This window comes from Argiope bruennichi, chromosome 5, assembly GCF_947563725.1.
Source record: "Argiope bruennichi chromosome 5, qqArgBrue1.1, whole genome shotgun sequence".
Lineage (NCBI taxonomy): Eukaryota > Metazoa > Arthropoda > Arachnida > Araneae > Araneidae > Argiope > Argiope bruennichi.
In genome coordinates this window covers 133,399,122-133,411,952 of record NC_079155.1, presented here as the reverse complement: position 1 = coordinate 133,411,952, position 12,831 = coordinate 133,399,122, and positions in this window count along the sequence as shown.

The window sequence follows — 12,831 nt, the reverse complement described above, 5'->3', positions numbered from 1 at the left end:
TTATAATATTTGTATTGACATTTTTATGGAGTTTTACTTACACTAACTTTTAAAATCGTTTTGGTTTAAATGTCTGTCTTGATTTTACCGTAAGCTTGGCGCAGTATAGCCAAAAATGGCTCTTGCGCCAATAAACCATACAACAACAACAACAACTGAATCCGTTGCAATAGTATCTAATCAAGGTAACTTGCCAAATCTACCGTTACCGCCTGTTTTATCTGTTTCTGAAGATACTTCTGTTTTACAGGACCTAAATGATTTTCAACTTGTGACTAACGTTAAAAAGTTTAAAAAGACCTCTCCGACTAAAACAAAACCTGTTACAAATATTGAAAAAGTCTCAAAATTTTATACTATTTCACCTCGTCAAATTCACACAACAGTGGTATCACAAAATACTGTCTCAAATGGGAAACCGACATTGAATACTAAGCCAATCACTTCGGCTCAAACTCAGTTGCTTCCTTCTGCCAACACTAAAATAAGTGCTCAATCTTCAGGAGGAACTAGAGTACAGCAGTCTCGAGAATCGGATGCAGATGCAGAGATGAGTTCTTCCACTGCTTCGGAAGGGGATATATTAGAATATGATATGTCTGAGGACTTGGAAGAGCCACCACAAGTTTTTAGTCCTCCACCCTCTACCAAACTTAAAGAAAAACGTAAATATATTATCCCTACGAAATATAAGAATTTGTAGCTTTGTGACATGCTTTTATTTTCTTTTGACCTTTAATTTAAACGAGTTGTTGCTAATTTTTTTTTTAAAACCCAAACTCGTTTTCTAGCACAGTATTTTACCATTATATCTATATTGTTTTTACTTCTGCTATATTTTTCCTATGCCCAAAATTTGATCTTTTAGACATGTATTTAATTTACCTTTTTTACACTCTGAAGGCTGACAAAATGTATTTTATCCATTTATAAATTTCACCTTAAAAAATTTCAATGTTTTTAAAGTTTTAACTCCTTTTATCTTGTATTACCATATGTTATATACCATGAACCTGTTTATCTACCATAAGCTTGGCGCAGCATAGCCAAACATGGCTCTTGTGCCAGAAAAATCAAACCAACCAACCGACTCGCAGAACACACATGCTATCCTTTTGTTATTACTTTCGAGTTTTATCAACCGAAAATAACCCTTTGAGGAAAATATTTTTGGATCACAGCACAGACAGGCTATTCAGTAACCGGTCTTCATGTATACCTCCTTTGGGACTACGAATTCGCCAATTACTTCCAGATGAATTTCAGACTCTTGATGTCAGCAATAGTGATTCATTTGTAAACCCCCCTTGGATCTGCAATAACATCACCTACCTGAATCCTTTTAAGAATCTATACAAAGCAGAGATATGTAGCTCTATTTTCAAATCTATTTTTCTTTCCCACAGACAATTATTTCATGATTATCTACCCATTTATACAGATGGCTCTAAATCTGATACAAATACTGGTTGCGCTTTTGTTTGTGAGAACCCCTCAGGGGCTCACCTACTATAGGTGAGTACGGGTGTCCCAATCCCGAGGTACCCAGGGATCTATACTCCCTTTCAGTTCGCTCTCCCCTACGCCTTCTGCTTTCTGCTGTGTCTTTCCTTCCCTCGACGGCAAGCGAGGGAGCTCTCCATGAGAAGCTGTCGCCGCTCTGTTTGCTTCTTGCTTCTCATGGACAGCCAAAACCCCACGTGTTTGCCGTGCGTGGCGACCCATTTGAAAGACGGGTGGTGCACTGTTGTCCCCGGTGTATCAATCGGCTGGTACCTAGTCACCTGAGTGGCTAGTCTGCTAGGGATCAAGCGAAGGGGCTACTCCTTGGGCTTGGCGTTAAGGGTGGTCACTGTCCCCGGGGGGTAGCTCCCAGCGTATAGGTACCGATTAGCACTAGGGTAAGTACCGAGGTTGGAAATATCCAGAGCCGGTGGCTGCCTTCCCTTGTTGGGCTCCGTGGTGGGCGGTGCCGTCGGACCCGAATCACTTATCATATCGTATGGGGCCTAAAAACTTAAATCAACAAACGACATTTAAAAATACAGAAAAATATTACGACCATTTTTTTGTCATTAAAAGACTTTCTGAAAATAAAGAGACATTTCACACGGTCTCTCCGTTCCTTGTAGAAAAAGCCGTTTCTGGAACACTTGGGGAAGTTTCTGCTATTCGCAAACTTCGTTCGGGAGATTTGTTGGTGGAAATTAATTCTCGAAAACAATCTCATCAAATTCTCAAACTGAAAGCATTGGCTACAATTCCCATTTCTGTAAGCGCGCATACATCTCTTAATTCTTCTAAAGGTGTTATTACATGTGGGGAGTTATTTCATACATCAATTGAAGAAATTACAAATGACCTAAAACCTGAAGGAGTGATACATGTACGCCGTATCTCAATTCGGCGGGATGGACAACTCCTCCCTACAAAGCACCTCGTTCTTACCTTCCAAATGCCTACCTTGCCAGAAGTAGTTAAAATAGGATATATGAGATTGAAAGTGCGTCCTTTTATACCTAACCCTCTGAGATGCTTTCAATGCCAACGTTTTGGGCACTCTAAGATCGCCTGCCGCGGGACACTTACTTGCGCCCGTTGTGCAGAGAAAGGACATGATAGCCAGCAGTGCACCTCATCTGCAAAGTGCGTCAACTGTGATGGCGAACATACTTCCTTTTCCAGATCATGTCCACGTTGGAGGTTGGAAAAAGAAATTATAACTTTGAAAACAAAAGAACAAATTTCTTATCCAGAAGCGAAAAGAAAAATCGAGGCACAGACACCTTCCCCTGGGGTCAGCTATGCATCAGCTGTTAAAAAATCATATTGTAAAAACTGTTCATGTAAAAATTGTGTGCAGATTGTTGCTGAAAAAGTTCCTCCCGCAAAAACATCCGAATCTGATACAGAACCTTCCACAAACAGTGCTCCTGAATCTCACGATCCACCGAAACGTAAACCAAAACCAAAGCCTCCACGTGCTCTTAAATTAAAGCTTTCGAAACACGGCCTTTCACAAGAAATGATTTCGGAAAAATTTAAATCAAAATTGAAAAAATCCAATATTCGAAATTCGGTTGCTCTGGGACTTGCAACTACGGGGACAGTCCAAAAGGATTTACCTACTATTTTTGGAGGATTGTCCAAAAGTCCTGATTCAATTGCTCTCCATCCATCCGACGAAGAGGAGGATGACCTTGAAATGAGTTGTGAAATAACGCCAACTCAAACTAACGCCCTTTATAATTCCCACGCTAAAAAACTCTCTTAATGGGTACCTTTTTCTCGTGGAATTGTCGCGGCATTCGGACAAAGCTAACTGACATCAAAGTTCTCATTAATAAATCAAATCCTGTTTGCGTAGCTCTTCAAGAGACATTTTTGAAACCAAATATTCACTTCAAATTAAGAGGTTATAATTGTGCAAGGAAGGATAACGAAACTGGTGCATCATTCTCTGGTGGAGTGTGCATTTTAACCTCCAACTTTTATCCCAGTACTATCCTTAATCTACGCACTAACTTGCAAGCCGTGGCTGTGCAGATTCATGTCAAATCCTTAGTCACGGTCTGTTGCCTTTACTTGCCTCCAAATGGGGTTATTTCGCAGGACGATTTGAATACTTTGGTTGATCAGCTTCCAACTCCTTTCATTTTGCTTGGTGATTTTAACGGGCATAGTACTTTGTGGGGTTCGGATAGCACTAACTCCCGTGGGCGACAGATAGAACAATTCATTTCTGATAACTGTCTCTGTCTGCTCAATAACAACGAAAAGACATACTTTCATGAACCCACTCGTACTTTCCATTCCCTTGACCTCGCTATTTGCTCTCCGGCAATTTTTCCCATTATTGAATTTGGCAGTTGAAAGCGATTTACATAATAGTGATCATTTTCCTCTTGTCATCTCTCATGATGATAATAGTAATTTGATGCAAAGCCCACCAACATACATTTTCCAAAAAGCAGATTGGGCTACATTTACTAAGCTTGCATTGATTACAGAAGAAATGATTTCATCTGCCGATATTAGTGAGGCTGTCCAAAATGTCACTGATTGCATTATTAAGGCCGCTGATGCTTCAATTCCAAAGCGTACCCCTCTTCCACGCAAATTTCTCAAACCATGGTGGAATGATGCATGTCGCAATGCTTATAAAGAACAAAGAAAATTTTGGGGTATTTTCCGCAGGTATCCTACGACGGAAAATCTTGTTGCATTTAAAAGAGCAAGAGCAAATGCTCGTCGAATTCGGCGCCGCAGTCAAAAAGAATCTTGGCAAAGTTTTATATCCACCATCACTTCCAATACATCTAGTGCACAGCTGTGGAAGAAAGTTAAAGCGGCAAACGGAATTTATAAAGAATTCGCTTTCCCCATCTTAAATACAGAAACGGCTTCATATTCCTCGCCACTTGATATTGCAAATGTTATTGGAGAAACCTTCGCTGATGTTTCAAGCTCTGTTCCTAATAATCCGACTTTTCGTGCGATTAAGAGACAAGCTGAACAAGTGCCTTTGAAGTTTAGAACCCGCATGGTCCTCTCTTATAACAATAACTTTAAGATAGTGGAATTAAGGAACGCTCTTTCTCGTACTCGAGATACTAGCCCAGGTGTCGACGGGATTACCTACAATATGCTTCGACATTTAGACGAAACCTCTCTTTTGCACCTCCTGCACTTGTTTAACAGAATCTGGAGTGAGCAAACTTTTCCTGAACAATGGTATGAAGCCATTGTGATACCTATCCTTAAACCTGGGAAGGTTCCTACCAATCCCTCAAACTATAGGCCAATTGCTTTAACTAGTTGTCTTTGTAAAACGCTCGAACGCATGATAAATGCTCGTTTACTCTACGAACTGGAGAAAAATGGGTATATTTCACCTTTCCAAAGTGGTTTCCGTCGAGGACGTTCTACCAGTGACAACTTAATTATGCTTGAATCTCAGATTCGGAATGCGTTTGTCCGGAGAAACCATCTAGTTTCTATATTCTTTGATATAGAAAAGGCGTACGATCGTACGTGGCGGTATGGTATTCTCCGTGCCTTAGGTGATTTTGGTTTTAAGGGTAACTTGCCAGTTTTTATTCAAAATTTTTTAAAATTTCGTACATTTCGAGTCCGTATTGGTAATACATTTTCTCATCATTTTATTCAAAATGAGGGTGTTCCTCAAGGAAGTGTTTTGAGTGTCACTCTTTTTATTCTTCATATAAGCAAAATCCTTCATGTTTTGCCATCATCGGTTTGTGGAACATTATATGTGGATGATTTACAAATCTCCTGTCAGGGGTCTAACATGAATTTAATAGAGCGACAACTCCAGAGAACTGTTAACAAACTTACTTCATGATGTGACGAGAATGGGCATACTCTATCCCCTGAGAAGAGCCGTTGCGTACACTTTTGTCGGAAACGGAGTCTCCACCCTGATCCTGTGATACAAATTCGAGGTGTTGATATTCCAGTTGTTGAAGAGGTACGTTTCTTGGGTGTCATATTTGACCGGAAACTCACTTTCCTTCCGCATGTCCTTCACTTGCGAAAGAGGTGTGAAAAATCCCTCAACATCCTAAAAGTCCTCTCGACTACCAGATGGGGGGCAGATCGAACATCTCTACTTCGTATCTATCAGTCTGTTATTCTATCAAGAATTGATTATGGATGCGAAATATATGGTACAGCTCGTTCTAGTGTTCTCCGAAATTTAGACACAGTACACAACAGTGCTTTGCGTATCTGTTCTGGAGCCTTTCGTACATCACCAGTTCATAGTTTATATGTGATTTGTCATCAACTTCCACTTCATCTGAGACGAAAAAAATTATCTGAACTATATTTTTTCCGTATAGAATCTTTCATCAATCATCCTATTCGTCGAGTGAATTTACCTATTGGTTTGGGACGATTATATAATGCACGTCCTTCTAATATCCTACCTTTTCGTGAAAGGATAACAAGGACTTTCGCTGATCCAGGAATTTTAAATCTGCAGGTTCATAATACTACCGCTTATGCTTTGCCACCCTGGGATATCCCAGAAATATCATATCTTAACCCTTTTCTCGCTTATGACAAGTCTACCACTTCATCTGTTGTCTTTCAACAACTTTTTCTATATCACCGCAATGAATATTCTACACACATTCCTGTTTTTACGGATGGCTCAAAGACAGCTTATCAAGTAGGTTGTGCTGTCGTCATTGCTGAGGACACAGGCAGCTTTCAGTTGAGTACTTTGTGTTCAGTTTTAACTGCTGAACTAATGGCAATTATGATTGCTCTTGAAAAAATTTCTAACCTCACTTACTACAAATTCTGCATTTATTCTGATAGTATGAGTGCTCTGGAGGCCCTCAGCCATCCTCATACTAAAACACATCCACTAGCTGTAGATATCCTACATCTTTGGAGAGATTTGCAAGCTCAGAACTACCAAATTTTATTTTGTTGGTTACCTGGCCATGTTGGCATTGTTGGCAATGAATCTGCTGATGCTGCAGCAAAGACAGCATCCACTTCTCTACAACGAGCTATTCCGTACACAGATTTAAAAAAATATATTTCTCAACGTATTTTTCATTTATGGAAAGAATCATGGGATTTGCAGATTTCTAATAAGCTGCATTCTATTCAGCCTGACATCACTTTGTGGCCGGTAGTTCCAGTACGCGAGTTGGACGTCAAATTGACTCGGCTTCGCATTGGCCATACTCGCCTCACACATAAACATCTTCTATTTGGTGAGCGATGTCCAGTCTGTAATGCGTGTGATGTTAATTTAACTGTTATTCATATTTTATCAGAATGTCCAATTTTTAATTCTCATCGATTACGTTTATTCGGTAAATCATCTTCAAACATTCGTGACTTGGTGGGAGAACATCCCCACCCAAATATTTTTACTTTCTTGAAAGAAATTGGTGTTTTCCATTTTATTTAACTTGTTCAATTTTATCTCCACATTTCATGGTTTTTGAAAATTTTACTTTAACTTTTTAGAGCTTCACTGAATATTTTTTATCTTCAACCATATGTTTGGCGCAGCATAGCCAGATATGGCTCTTGTGCCACAAAATCAGAAATCAGAAATCAGATTTGTTTGTGAGAATGACATTGTAAGTTATAAACTTCACGATTTCACCTCTGTTTTTACCTCTGAATTGACAGCATTGTATATATCATTAAAATATCTTTCTGAAAAAAGTCCAGTAAAAGCCATTATTTACTCTGACTCTTTGAGTGCTTTGGAATCCTTGAATGGTGGTAAGAATTCTCATAGTCTTACATGGGAAATCAAGCGTTTGCAATCCCATCTGCATAGGAGAGGTTTTACAATTTTATTTTCATGGATACCAGCGCATGTCGGCATAACAGGAAATGAACAGGCAGATACTGCAGCTAAATTTGCTACTACATATCGCCCTCAACCTCTTCATTACATTGATATAAAGAGCACAATACGTAAGTGGATGCTGAAGACTTGGCAAAATGACTGGAATCAAGAAGTAAATAACAAACTCCACGATGTGAAACCGTATATTATGACATGGACTTCAACTTTCAACAGAAAATTTGATGTAATTTTAACTAGACTGCGTATTGGCCATTCACGTATCACACACAGACATTTACTATTCGGTGAATCTCCACCTGTGTGCGGTTCGTGCAATGTTCCACTGACTACACGTCATATTTTAATTGAATGTTCGGATTTTTATAGAGCGCATTAACTTTTTTAACTCCTCTGATTTTAACTAGTCTTTCCTTATAGGAGAAAGACCCCATAAAAATTTATTTCCGTTCTTAAAGAAAATTGGAATTTTTAATGAAATTTAAATTTACGATTATAGTACTTTTACCTACTGTTTTACCAGTTTTTTACGTTGTATCTTAAGGAACTAAATAGAAACTCGACAAATGAACTGTGTTTTCGGTGCAGCATATCCTAGAAAAGGATCTTGCGCCAGAGAATTATCACATCCATCCATCCATTTAGTGAGAGAGCGAAAGTACTTTTGCATGACTCGGGCCTTTCAAATGTTACAATTAAGACGGTAGATTTATTTTGTTTTCCCCCTTGGGATATACCACAATTTTCTTACATGAATCCTTTCTCAGGATTTAATAAATCGTCAAATGATCCAATTATTTTCAAATTCCTGTTTTTGCATCATCGCTGTCGTTATTCCTCCTTTATACCAATTTTTACGGATGGCTCAAAATCAGATGGCCATGTTGGATGTGGCATAATTCTTCCTTCTGATACAATGAACTATCGTTTACATAATTGCTGTTCAGTATTCACTGCTGAGTTGATGGCAATTTTCTGTGCTCTGGAAAAAATTTCGCCCTCCCCTCAGCGTAACTTCATTATTTATACCGATAGTTTGAGTGCTCTGGAGACACTCTCGCACTATAGCAATCGGATGCATCCGATTGCGATTAGAATACTATTTACTTGGCGTCTCCTACAAAATGAAGGCTTTCATACCCTTTTTTGTTGGATCCCGAGTCACGTAGGCATATCTGGGAATGAAGAAGCCGATTCAGCGGCAAAATCTGCTGACTCTTTTTTTGTCCCATAAACTTCCATATTGCGACATTAAGAGATTTTTCATTAAACATATTTATTCAACATGGCAATTAACATGGGATTTGAAGACGGAGAATAAACTTCATTCCGTCAAGCCTACAGTTGGTTTATGGCCTGTTCACCCTATACGGGAGGTTGATGTGAAATTGACTCGCCTCCGTATAGGACACACCCGTTTTACTCACCGTCATCTCATCTTGGGTGAAAGGGTGCCAATTTGCCCCACTTGTCATATTGCTTTTAGTGTCAAACATATTTTAATTGAGTGTCCCGATTTTAATGTTCATCGTCATAATTTTTTCTACTCGTCTTCTCTTAACTTGCAAGACCTAGTGGGTGAAAAATGCCACGCAAATATTTTTAAATTTTTAAGAGCTATTGGTTTCATTAACTATATATAACACCTATTTCATCTGTTTGTTCTTCCGTTTATGTTAAATGTATTTTATTATATGATTATTTTACATTTACGTTAATCATTGTCCTACGTTAAGACGGTTTTTTAATATTTGTGTTGAGACTCTACCTGAATTTCATTTCATTCAGTCGTTTCTCCGCTAATAAGATTCAAAGATGTGGGATCGTAATGTGAAATAATCCACTCGTTATTAATCTGACTCCATTTTATTATCTATCTAAATTACAATTCTATTTACATGCTATATTTATATTTAGTTGCCATATACAAAAACATACATTGGTTTCGCGCGCAGTTAATTCTGATTTTAGAGTTGTAAAAGCAAGTTATAACTCTAGTATGATTAAAGTTAAAATTAGTTTTTTAGCCAAAGGCGCTCGTAACATCCTCCCACCTTTTGATTTTTAAATTAGGAGGTTACAAAATCAAAATTAACAAAATATTGCATTCAAAATATTTAGAAATCAAAACATGAAATGCACATATTTGAAAAGTACATAATAAAGTTCAAAAGTTAGTTAAAACGTGAAGGTTTAACCACTCTTCTTCCACTTCTAGTTTTTGTTTCATAGTCGTTTTCTTTCCACCAAAGAAATCGCAAAACATCTTGATCCTCTTTTGCAATTGAGATTTGAAGAAAGGCTTTTTTTATATCAGAAATTACCCCAATGTTATTTTGTCTGAATTTTCTTAAAATGGGTGGAATTTGCTCTATTAAATTTGGTCCCTTTTCCAGACAGTCATTTAAGGACGGAACTTTCTTAACTCGACAAGAAGCGTCAAACACTGGACGTACTTTGGTTGATGAGTTTTCCTTAAAAACACCTCGGTGTGGCAAATAATAACTTGGATTTCCCTCCTCCATTTTGGGCACTTTCTCTATTATATTTTCCTCAAGCCATTCTTCAAAAACAGCCTCATATTCTGCATATTTCTTTTCATCTTTTAACTTTTGTGAAGTACGGATACAACGTTGTTCAGCTGTTGATCTATTGTCTTGTAGAATTTCTTTTGCTTCTATCCAAGGTAGCTTAACTATGTATCTGCCATTTTCATCTCTATCCACTGTTTTCATAAAATGATCCATTGCGTTTCTTTTCATTTCTTCTTTAGATTTAGTTTCAACTGGATCCATAATACCTAAAGTTTCTAATTTCCAAAGATCAGCGATAGAGCTATTTTGTATTAGCATTGAAGTCACCAGTTGAGCGGAAGTATTTTCCTCTTTTCCTCCAAAAACTTTACCCATGATCAGCCAGCCTAATTTTGTTTCATATGCTACTAATCCACATTTCAGAGCATATATATTTCCTGAGAATAACTGTCCGCAAAAGTCAGCTCCTATCAGCAATTCAATGTCCGGACAATCTTTGCCTTGATCAGAGAGTATTATATTCTTTTTCTTCAACTCCTTTTGCCAATTTCCTTTGTGGATCCGAGGTATTTTTCCGCATATAATTGGTTGATCAAGGACTTGCATATCGTAAGTGAATCCCGTATTCAAATTCTGAAGGGTTATTTCATATAGTCCATGATCTTGTTTTTCTAACGTAGATCCACCAAATACCGAATGTATGATATTTTTAACTTCAATGGGCCTCAGATTCATTTCTTTAATTGTTTTCTCTAATAAGTATGATCGCTGCGAACCACTGTCAATAAGAGCTCGTACTCTGCGTGTTTTTCCTTCTGCTTTAATATTAACTTGCAATGTTTGAAGGAGAACTTCTTCAGCAGCACACTGATTGGATAAATTGACATTTAGATTCTCTTCCACCTCAGGTGTTTTGACTTTTGGTTTGTTTGTTGGCAGATCTGGACACATCAAAGTCCAATGCCTCTTATTACAAAGCAGGCACTGTACATTTGACTTGCAAATTCTTGACCTATGGCCAGGCTTTAAACAAGTGAAGCAGCATTTTTTATTTTTCAAAATCTTTTGTTTCTTTTCAAAATCAAATTTTTTGGCATTGTAACATTCTTTGCTTTCGTGAGGGTTTTCACAAAAAACGCAGATGGTATTATGTTTTCTTTTTTCTGTACCTCCTGAAAACAAATCTGTAGCAGTAGCCACAGAATCAGAATTCCTCTCCTTACACACCTTAGGCGCAAATCCTGATTTCGCTAAGCGAATTCTTTCCTCACCTTCTATTTCTGTTTTCAGAAAGAGTAATAAGTTTTTCAGTTTTTCTGAATAAGCATTGCTTTCCGGGTCATGATTTGCTATTATAATTGGATTACGCAGCCATACCCTGAAAATATCTTCAGGTATGCAGGATTCCACCAGGGGGAAAAGCATTGCTGAATACTTGTCTGATGTTAAACCAATTGATTCTAGAGCTCTTAAGTAAGTTTCTAATTTATCATAAATTTGCGACGTGCTTAATTTCCTTTTAGCTTCTGAAGCATTTATTATAACTAATTTTAGTAGCTCACGAACGTAGTATTCAATAAGCAACTCATCCTTTCCGAAACGCGATTTTAAACTTTCTATTGCCTTGCAATAATTCGCATTTGTTGGAGGATAACTGTCTATAATTTCCCGAGCTCTAGTTCCTTCACTTACACATTGGATCAAATATTGAAATTTGTCTTCATTTTCTAATTTATCATCATCATGAATACGCTTAAATTGACTCCAGAAAGCCAGCCAATTCTTAATTTCACCGTTAAATTTAACGAGTTCTATTTTAGGTAACTTACGTTTTCGTTTAATTCTAGCAGAAACAGAACCAACGCTTTCCTTTTCAGCGTAAGAAAGTTTAGTCAAATATATGTCCACATTTACTTTCGCATCAATCATTTTTGTGCTGTATTCTTCGATTTTCATATACTCATCTTCATACTTTTCGGTATCAGAATTTTCCAGAAGAAAACTACATATTTCATTATCTAATTTGGCCAAATCCGAATAAATTCGTTCCAAATTGCCGAAAAGTGATTTAATCTCTTTTTCCTGAGGTTCATCGACCTTTAATCTTTCAATTAAAACATTATACGTTTTCGTAAAGTTAGATCTAATAGGTGATCGCTTCTTAACGGACATCTCCATTTTTATTTCACTACTTAATTCTTATTGCAAATAAAAACAGACGTACCGTATTTTTAGCAATCACGTCCGGGTTCACCACAATGTTGAAACTCTACCTGAATTTCATTTCATTCAGTCGTTTCTCCGCTAATAAGATTCAAAGATGTGGGATCGTAATGTGAAATAATCCACTCGTTATTAATCTGACTCCATTTTATTATCTATCTAAATTACAATTCTATTTACATGCTATATTTATATTTAGTTGCCATATACAAAAACATACATTGGTTTCGCGCGCAGTTAATTCTGATTTTAGAGTTGTAAAAGCAAGTTATAACTCTAGTATGATTAAAGTTAAAATTAGTTTTTTAGCCAAAGGCGCTCGTAACAATTTGTATCGACGCATTTTACGTGGTTTTTATTGCTTTCACTTGTTTTTAAAATGTCTTGTTTTAAATGTCTGATCTGATTTTACCGTATGCTTGGCGCAGTATAGCCAAATATGGCTCTTGCGCCAATAAACCATATACTACTACTACTACTCGTTATCGGTATTCATCTTTTGCGCCAATTTTCACGGATGGCTCGAAATCAGAAGGTCATGTTGGTTGCGGCATAATTCTTCCTTCTGATACACTGAGCCACCGTCTACACAATTGTTGCTCCATTTTTACTGCTGAGTTGGTGGCTATTTTCTTTGCCCTTCAGAAAATTTCAACCTCCACTCAGCGTAAATTTGCCATCTATACCGATATCATGAGTGCTTTAGAG